Source organism: Populus alba, chromosome 10 (assembly GCF_005239225.2).
Source record: "Populus alba chromosome 10, ASM523922v2, whole genome shotgun sequence".
NCBI classification, from domain to species: Eukaryota; Viridiplantae; Streptophyta; class Magnoliopsida; order Malpighiales; family Salicaceae; genus Populus; species Populus alba.
In genome coordinates, this window is record NC_133293.1 from 5,144,985 (window position 1) to 5,155,780 (window position 10,796).

At 35.2% G+C, this 10,796-nt stretch overlaps 1 pseudogene; it reads right to left on the bottom strand.

The window, feature by feature from the left end:
- Nucleotides 1–3,671: 3,671 nt before the first annotated feature.
- On the bottom strand, nucleotides 3,672–3,782 carry LOC118034582 (small nucleolar RNA R71; annotated as a pseudogene).
- Nucleotides 3,783–10,796: the final 7,014 nt, after the last annotated feature.

Here is a 10,796-nt window from a genome sequence, read left to right on the forward strand (position 1 = left end):
GGGAAAACTATGCATGAGGGTGCACTTGTTCTTGTGGATTCATGTGGTCTCTAAGTGTTCTCATACGGTTATTCTCATTATTCTCATTATGAAGTGATTGATTATCTTCTTCGGTCATATTTTTCTGAAAATGATGAGGATAGCCTACAAAGTCGACCACTTAATGTACGTGACCAAACTCTCATGCACTTGTAAGAAGAGAATAAAAGGAAGAAAAGAAAAGAGAAGAAAAAGAAACAAAAGAAAACAAAAGAAACAAAGTTAAATAAAATGAAAAGTGAAGAGAGAAAATAAAATAAATATTATAATTTATACAAGAATTTACGTCCCCGGCAACGGCGCCAAAAACTTGACACGACCAAAAGATTGATGTCTTCTCCCAAGTGCAGGAGTGTCGAAGTAATAAATAACCCGGCAAGACCGGGGTCGAATCACAGAGAGGTTATTGTATAAATTATAAATAACAATACAACAACAATAATAACAATAATATTAATAGTAATAATAAAGAGAGCTTTGAGATGTAAAGTTGATGTAAGGATTAAACAGCGATAAAAACAAATGTCAAGGTTAGAGGATCCACTAATGGTACTTCAAACAAGTATAATATAAACTCTTATTACTCAATTGGAAACCACACATAAAGGAGGTTCCAATCAGATTATAAATTGTTAACATGATTACATTAGTTATCTTATTCGAATAAAGCTAATACTTGTAAATGTTGGCAGGCATTCATGATTATAACTTATGTTAACAACAAATCAAGTCCCTTTCATAGCTCAGGTGTCGGTTATACCATACAGTATGGGCTATGAAAGTACCAAGTATTTGTTGTACCAAGTGTTATACAACATAAATCTAGATTAACCATTTAACAAGCAAAGTATTAAAAGTGAACAAGATAACAAATATCAAACATGTTAGTATCCAACGTTAAGGTCCATGTTAAGTTTATATTATACTTATTCTTACACCATTAGTGTACCCTTTTCACCTTGACATAATTAACTTAGCTAAACATAATGAAAGAAAGAAACATAAATAAACAAGATAAGAACATAAATGAGAAAGAAGTTAACTAAGTAAAGGAAAGGAAATGAAGTGCATAAACTTGATATTAATGAAAGCAAAACATAAGCAATACAAAGAGAGAAAGCAAGAGCATGATCTTGATCTGGAAACCAAGATGCCTCAATACATGGTAAGTGCCTCCTTTTATAGGCCAAAATTTGGAACTATTGATTTGTTGACTAATTGATGAGTGGGTGGCCACATCTTGACTAGATAACAATCCTTATCTTCTTGTCTGATCAAGACGTCATTGCTAACATCATAATTTGCCCAGAATCCTTAAGAATGTTCTAGGAAATTGTCTCAGCTTTCCAACAAAAAAAAAGATGAGGTCATTTGGACTTCTAGAACTCAAGATATGGGCTGAACACTAAATAGTGTTTGGGCTGCAGGACAGCTTCGGACTTCTTCGTTGTTCCTTCAATTTGGACTTCAAAACGACCTTTTCAAATCTTGGGCTCCTCATGAAAGTTATAGGCTTTTTGTCTTACCTTTCCATCCATATAAAGTGGACCTAAATCCGAAATCTAGAGCTCCAGATATGATCCAATTACCGAGCAATGTTCCGGTTTGGACTGCACCGACATCTCTTTTCTAAGTTTGGCCATCTCTTTGTCCTTTAACTTTCAATGCTTAAACTCATCAATCAATCCTTTTATTTATGTGATAGTCCTGCATTTAAAATGAGCATTTACCATAAATTAAGGTATCTTATAATATCAAACTTGTTATTATAAAACATGCTTTAGTTAAGGAGTTATTGATACTTCAAGTGCAAAATGATGATATAAAACCTTGATAAACATGCACTTTTAAGTACTAATCACCTATAAAAGAAGGCATTTGCCATGTATTTAGATATATTATTTTTCAAATCAAAATCATCTTCTTGCTTTCTCTCTTTGTAATGTTCAAGTTTTCTTTCATGCTATATTAATCTCTTGTTTATGCTTTTTCATTTCCTTTCCTATACTTAGTTAACTTATATAATGTTTATGTTTTTATATTGTTTATTTATGTTTTTCTTCTTCATTATGTTTAGCTAAGTTAATTGTGTCAAGGTGAAAAGGTTTCACTAGTGGTGTTAGAATAGATATAATATAAACTCAACATGGACTTTAATGTTTATATCCAAGAAAGATTGTTATTAACATGTTTTATCTTTTTATCTTACTAATTCTTAATACCTTGCTTAATGGTTAATCTAGATTTGTGTTGTATAACACTTGGTACATCAAATGCTTGATCCTTCATAGTTTTTGGCCGACATCATTATTATGATAGGAACTTGATTTGTTGTTAACATAAGCTAGCAACATGAATGCCTGATGATATTTATAAGTATGGTGTTACTTAGATAAGATAATTAATATGATCATGTTAACAATTTATAATGAGCTAATAACGATAAATCATCCGATTGGAACCTCCTTTGTGTGTGGTTTCCAGTTGAGTAATAAAAAGAGTTTATATTATATTTATTTGAAATACCATTAGTGAATCCTCTAACCTTGACATTTTTTTTTTATTATTGTTTAATCCTTACATCAACCTTACCTCTCAAAGCTCTCTTTATTATTACTACTACTATTATTTTTATTTACATTCTTGTTATATTATATGTACGTTAAGTATGCTCTGTCTTTGATCAAGGATCCTGACATTGTTGGTCTTGACTTGTTCATTCGCATCAGAAATATGTTTATATTATATAATATATCTCTTTAATATTTTCATAAACTCAGTATATAGGCTGGAAACCTGTGACCCGATCTTTTAGATTATTCTCAGGTATAACAACGCCATGTACTGAGTATTATTATTATTACTCTTAATATTACTATTACTATTGTTGTTATTATTGTTGTTGTTATCGTGTTGTTATTTATAATTTATACAATTAACCTCCCTGTGGTTCGACCCCGGTCTTGCCGGGTTATTTATTACTTCGACACTCTTGCACTTGGGAGAAGACATCAATCTTTTGGTCGTGTCAAGTTTTTGGCGTCGTTGCCGGGGAAGGTAAGTATTGTATAAATTATATATTTCTTTTATTTTCTTTTGTTTTTACTTTTATTTGTTTTTCTAATTTTTGTTTTTTTATCTTTTTCTTTTCTTTTCTTTTGCACTTGCATGAGAGTTTGGACACATACATTAAGTGGTAGACTTTCTAGGAAATCCTCATTTTCTTCAGAAAACATGGCCGAAGAAGATAACCAGTCAATTCATAATGAGAATAATCGTGTGAGAACACTTAAAGATCACATGAATCCAATAAGAACAAGTGCACCATCATGTATTGTTTTTCCTCCTGATGCATCTCATTTTAATTTTAAGCCAGGTATTATTCAACTTTTACCCACTTTTCATGGCTTAGAATTAGAAAATCCATACTTGCATTTAAGAGAATTTGAAGAAGTTTGTAACACCTATAATGACTTAAATTGTAGCATGAACACCATCAGATTAAAGCTTTTTCCTTTTTCATTAAAAGATAAAGCTAAAACATGGCTACAAAATATTAGGTCAGGATCCATTCGTGCTTGGGATGAAATGCAACAACAGTTTTTAAAGAAGTTTTTCCCTTCTCATAGAACAAACTCTTTCAAAAGACAAATCACCACTTTCACTCAAAAACCAGGAGAAACATTTTACAAGTGTTGGGATAGATGTAAAGACTTGCTTAATACTTGTCCTCATCATGGTTTTGAAACATGGAGATTGGTTTCACAATTTTATGAAGGGTTAACACCTAAAGATAGGCAAATGGTGGAATTGATGTGCAATGGAACTTTTGAAGATAAAGACCCTGATGAAGCAATGGAGTACCTAGACTTGCTAGCTGAAAATGCTCGAAATTGGGACACCACAAGTACGTGTGAGGCACCAGGTAAAACTCAACCTCATACATCTAATGGAGGCATGTACAACCTTAGGGAAGATCATGACCTCCAAGCCAAATTTACATCTTTAGCTAAAAAAGTTGAGGCACTAGAATTAAAAAAGAGTGGTCAGTTAAAATCTGTTCAAGAAATTGTGTGTCAAATTTGTGAAACTAATGAACACTCAACCAATGATTGTCCAACTTTGCCTTCTTTTAAGGAATGTCTCCATGAACAAGCCAATGCTTTAAAGAGTTTTCAAAGGCCAATTCATAACCCATACTCGCAAACGTACAACCCTAGTTGGAGAAATCACCCAAATTTCAGTTGGAAGAGTGGTAACAATAATGCACAAACTTCACAGCCACCATTTCAAGCACACCATAATTTTTAAAATTCTCATGGATATGCACCTCCTTATGTTCCCCTTCCTAGAAGAAATCTTGAGGAAACACTGCATACATTCATTGAAAAGCAAGAGACAATCAACACTCAAAATGCTCAAACCATGGCAGATCTAAAAGATACTCTTGCAAAGTTCACATCTGCTCTTAGTTTTCAAGAGAAAGGTAAGTTTCCATCTCAACCACAACAAAATCCCAAAGGGCAATACAATTCAAGTGCAAGTGGTTCCGGAAACCAACATATGGATCAAGTCAAATCAGTCACTACTCTCCGTAGTGGTAAGGTTATTGAAAAACCCACTCTTGAACCTTGTGAGAAAGATGAAGAGTCTATCTCTGAGGGTAAGGAAGGGGTTGAACCTGAACATTGCAAAGAAAAGGTTGATTCACCGCCAGCACTTCCATTTCCTCATGCCATGACCAAACAAAGGAAAGTCAATCACAATTCTGAAATCTTTGAAACTTTCAAACATGTAAGGATCAATATACCTTTGCTAGATGCTATTAAACAGGTACCGTCCTATGCCAAATTTTTGAAAGATCTGTGCACTGTGAAAAGAAAACTGAATGTGAAAAAGAAAGCCTTTTTAACCGAACAAGTAAGTGCCATTCTTCAGAATGATAATGCTTTGAAATATAAAGACCCTGGTTGTCCTACAATTTCTTGCTTTATTGGAGAACATAAAATTGACAGAGCTTTACTTGATCTTGGAGCTAGTGTGAATTTACTTCCATATTCAGTTTTTCAAAGTCTCAATCTAGGTGAGTTGAAACCTACTTCTGTAACTCTTTTACTTGCTGATAGATCTGTAAAAGTGCCTAGAGGAATAGTTGAAGATGTGTTAGTACAAGTTGATAAATTCATCTTTCCTGTGGATTTTATTGTGTTGGATACACAACCTGTTGAAGCATGCAATCCAATTCCTGTTATTTTAGGACGTCCATTTCTTGCAACTTCTAATGCATTAATTAATTGGAGGAATGGAGTGATGAAGTTATCTTTTGGAAACATGACATTAGAGATGAATGTTTTTAACATTTACAAGCAACCTGGAGATGATAATGATTTACAGGAAGTAGATTTTATTGAAAAACTAATTTATGATCAATTTGAAAATTCTTCCAATGAAATGGAGTTTAATGAATCTGAAGATTTGCAAATGGTTTATTTTCAGGAAGAGTCAAAGGCAAATAGTTGGAGACCGAAAATTGAGGAATTGCCACCACGATCAATTGAGTCCATACCTTCAAGTGTTCAACCACCAAAACCCGATTTGAAGCCATTATCATTTAATCTTTCAAAAAGCTTAGATTGGATTTGAGCCTTAGTTTGTGATAACTTGTGTCTTTTCGGTTCGACCTCGGTCTTGCCGGGTTATTCATTACTTCGACACTCCTGCACTTGGGAGAAGACATCAATCTTTTGGTCGTGTCACAAGTCAAATCAATCATCACTCTTCGTAGTGGTAAGGTTATTGAAAAACCCATTCTTGAACCTTGTGAGAAAGATCATCAGTCTATCTCTGAGGGTAAGGAAGGGGTTCAACCTGAACATTGCAAAGAGAAGGCTGATTCCCCGCCAGCACTTCCATTTCCTCATGCCATGACCAAACAAAGGAAAGTCAATCACAACTCTGAAATCTTTGAAACTTTCAAACAGGTAAGGATCAATATACCTTTGTTGGATGCTATTAAACAGGTTCCTTCCTATGCTAAATTTTTGAAAGATCTGTGCACCGTGAAGAGAAAACTGAATGTGAAAAAGAAAGCCTTTTTAGCCGAACAAGTAAGTGCCATTCTTCAAAACAATAATGCTTTGAAATATAAAGACCCTGGTTGTCCTACAATTTCTTGCTTTATTAGAGAACATAAAATTGAAAGAGCCTTACTTGATCTTGGAGCTAGTGTGAATTTACTTCCATATTCAGTCTTTCAAAGTCTCAATCTAGGTGAGTTAAAACCAACCTCTGTAACTCTTTTACTTGCTGATAGATCGGTAAAAGTGCCTAGAGGAATAGTTGAGGATGTGTTAGTACAAGTTGATAAATTCATTTACCCTGTAGATTTTGTTGTCTTGGATACATAACGTGTTGAAGCATGTAATTCAATTCCTGTCATTTTAGGACGTCCATTTCTTGCCACTTCTAATGCATTGATTAATTGTAGGAATGGACTGATGGAGCTATCATTTGGAAACATGACATTGGAGATGAATATTTTCAACATTTACAAGCAACCTGGAGATAATAATGATTTACAGGAAGTGGACTTTATTGAAAAATTAGTTCATGATCAATTTCAAACCACTTCTAGTGAAACTGAGATTGATGAATCTGATGATTTGCAAATGGTCTACTTTCAGGAATCAAAGGCATGCAATTGGAGACCACAAATTGAAGAATTGCCACCACGATCAATTGAGCCCATACCTTCAAGTGTTCAACCACCAAAACCTGAATTGAAGCCGTTACCATTTAATCTCAAATACTCATTTTTGGGAGAAAATGAAACTTTTCCGGTAATAATCTCTTCCAAACTTAATGCACATCAAGAAGGTAAGTTATTACAGACTCTGAAAATGCACAAAAATGCATTAGGATGGACCATAGCTGACATAAAAGGAATTAGCCCTTTGATTTGCACACACAGGATTTATTTGGAGGAAAATGCTAAACCCTCTAGAGAAATGCAACGAAGGCTTAATCCTAATACGAAAGAAGTAGTGAAAAATGAAGTCATTAAGCTTCTAGATAATGAAATCATTTATCCTATTTCTGACAGCAAATGGGTAAGTCCTACCCAATTTGTACCCAAAAAGTCTGGAGTCACTGTGATAACAAATGAGAAGAATGAGTTAATTCCAACTAGGACTGTTACTGGTTGGCGCATGTGCATTGACTATAGGAAACTTAATTCTATGACTAGAAAAGATCATTTCCCTTTACCTTTCATGGATCAAATCCTAGAAAGAGTTGCAGGTCATGAATTTTATTGTTTCCTAGATGGCTATTCAGGTTACAATCAAATTGAAATTGCATTGGAAGATCAAGAGAAGACTACTTTCACATGTCCATTGGGTACTTTTGCATATCGAAGGATGCCTTTTGGATTATGTAATGCACCAGCCACGTTTCAAAGATGCATGCTTAGCATATTCAGTGATATGGTTGAACGTTTTCTTGAGATTTTTATGGATGATTTTTCTGTTTTTGGTGATTCATTTGATGATTGTTTGACTAACTTAGAAAAGGTTTTGAGCAGGTGTGAAGAAAAGAATCTTGTACTAAATTGGAAAAAATGTCACTTTATGGTAACAAACGACATTGTACTTGGTCACATTGTTTCATCGAAAGGAATTGAGGTTGACAAATCTAAAATCGAGTTAATTGCCAACTTACCAACACCAAAATCTATTAAAGATGTTAGATCATTCTTAGGACATGCTGGTTTTTACAGAAGGTTCATCAAAGATTTTAGTGTAATATCTAAGCCCTTGAGTAACCTTCTAACAAAGGATAATATTTTTGAATGGACTGAACATTGTGAAGAAGCCTTTGTTAAACTTAAAAACTTGCTTACTTCTGCTCCTGTCATTCAACCTCCTGATTGGTCATTACCTTTTGAAATAATGTGTGACGCTAGTGATTATGTCGTGGATGCTGTCTTGGGACAAAGAAAAGACAAGAAACCTTATGTGATTTACTATGCAAGTAAAACTTTAAATAGTGCTCAAATGAATTGCACCACCACTGAAAAAGAATTACTTGCAGTAGTATTTGCTTGTGATAAATTCAGATCTTATCTTGTTGGCTCACCTGTTGTTGTTTTTAGTGATCATGCAGCATTGAAATATCTTCTTTCTAAGAAAGATTTTAAGGCTAGATTGGTGCGGTGGATTTTGTTACTTCAAGAATTTGATATCACAATCAAAGACAAGAAAGGCACCGAAAATGTTGTTACAGATCATTTGTCAAGATTGACAACAGATTCGAAATCTGACATCACACCAATCGATGACTACTTTCCCGATGAATCTTTATTTTCCGTTTCTACGATGCCTTGGTTTGCTAATATTGTTAATTTTCTTGTTTCAGGACAATTGCCAGCTCATTGGAGTACCCAAGACAAAAGCAAGTTCTTGAACGAAGTGAAGAACTTTTATTGGGATGACCCTTATTTATTCAAATATTATCCTGATCAAATATTTCGAAGATGCATTCCTGACAATGAGGTAAGTAGTGTCATTAAATTTTGTCATTCTGAGGCATGTGGGGTCATTTCTCATCAAGAAAGACAACTGCAAAATCTTACAAAGTGGATTTTATTGGCCCACCATGTTCAAAGACTCACATGCATTCTGCAAGACTTGTGAAAACTGTCAAAAGTTGGGATCTATTTCAAAACATCACATGATGCCTTTAAATCCTATTCTTGTCATTGAGATCTTTGACTGTTGGGGTATAGATTTCATGGGTCCATTTCCTCCATCATTTGGTTTCGTGTACATATTAGTCGCAGTAGATTATGTTTCAAAATGGATAGAGGCAATTCCAAGTCGAAACAATGATCACAAAACAGTGATAAAGTTTTTGAAAGACAATATTTTGAGTCGATTTGGAATCCCTAGAGCCATAATAAGTGATGGTGGAACACATTTCTGCAACAAGCAATTTGCTTCTTTAATGAAGAAATATGGAATCACACACAAAGTTGCCACCCCTTATCACCCTCAGACAAGTGGACAAGTAGAGCTTGCTAATAGGGAGATCAAACAGATCTTTGAGAAAACGGTGAACCCTAATCGGAAAGACTGGTCTTTAAGACTTAATGATGCACTTTAGGCTTATCGAACTGCATATAAAACATCATTAGGTATGTCACCTTATAGACTAGTCTATGGAAAACCTTGTCACTTGCCTGTGGAAATTGAACATAAAGCTTATTGGGCTATTAAAGCTTTCAATTCAAACATTGATGATGCTAGTCAGCTGCGAAAATTGCAAATAAATGAGCTTGAGGAAATTAGAAATGATTCATATGACAATTCAAGAATTCATAAAGCAAGAATCAAAGAGTTTCATGACAAGAAAATACAGAGAAAAACATTCAATGTTGGTCAAAAAGTCTTGCTTTATGATTCTCGACTCCATTTATTTCCTGGAAAACTAAGATCAAGATGGAGCGGTCCTTTTATTTTGAAACATGTGTATCCATATGGGGCCTGTGATATCGAGAATCCAAAGAATGGCAATGTTTTCAAGGTAAATGGGCATCGGTTGAAAGTTTATTTTGACAATTTTTCAGTTGAAAATGACTCTACTGAATTGAGTGATCCTGTATATAAAGATTGATTCTTTTTCTCACATTGTTTTGTGTTTGTTTTGGTGTATCTTTTGTTTTGCTAGTTTCTCTCACCCCGGTCAAATGGCGGATAACGGTACTCCGTGACTCTTAAGTCGGTTCTTTCAGTTTCCCATGATAACTTATATCTGTGTATATAATTGTGCAATTCTCTGCTATTTCTTCTTTCTTTGAATCTCCCATCCAATTCTCATTTGAAAATGGACACCTCTTGAAAAATTGAAAAAGTATTTTCCCGCTCTGCCTCAGAATGCGATTACAAAAATTTACCGTGCTAGGTGTGAAAGATTGAGGTTGTTAATGAACCATGGAATTCCTGAAGATATTCGTTGGCTGATTGAAGCAAAGGTCCGATTATTAGGTGAGTCCTCCAATTCTTTCATTTCACACATGCCTGGAACAGGTAAAAGCACTTTTGCAAAGAAACGTCGTGCAAAACGATTGAAAGTCTGTCACAGATGTGCCAGATGGACTTGTAATGCGACATGTCGTTCTTTAGGAATGGTATCTTTAAACCGTGAAGATAAAATACAATTCATTAAGGATGGCCTGAGTAAGGGGTCTTTAGATAATCTTTTGTTGACCCTTGAGACGCATCCTAGTGGAGATGTGCATCGTGTAATCCTAGGAGGTGCAGAACTCCTTTGTGTTGGGAGGAAATTGGGGACCGGAAGTTATATGGCGCAGAGTTGGTCCAAGTCACCACGGAGAAAGTGAGAACTATCAGGGATCGCATCAAAGCCGCGCAGGATAGACAGAAGAAGTATGCCGATGTGAGGAGAAGACCTCTCGAGTTCAATATGGGGGACCAGGTGTTCCTGAAGGTAGCCCCATGGAAGAACATGTTACGGTTTGGGTTGAAAGGGAAGTTAACTCCCCGTTTCATCGGACCCTTCAAAATCTTACAACGAGTTGGACTAGTAGCCTACAAGGTGGATTTGCCCCCACAGTTAGCCAGGGTCCATGATGTGTTCCATGTCTCCTTGTTAAGGAAGGCTGACGTAGACCCCGCCCGAGTTCTACCCCAGGTTCCAGTAGAAGTCAAGGAAGACTTAACACTGGAATTGAGACCCAT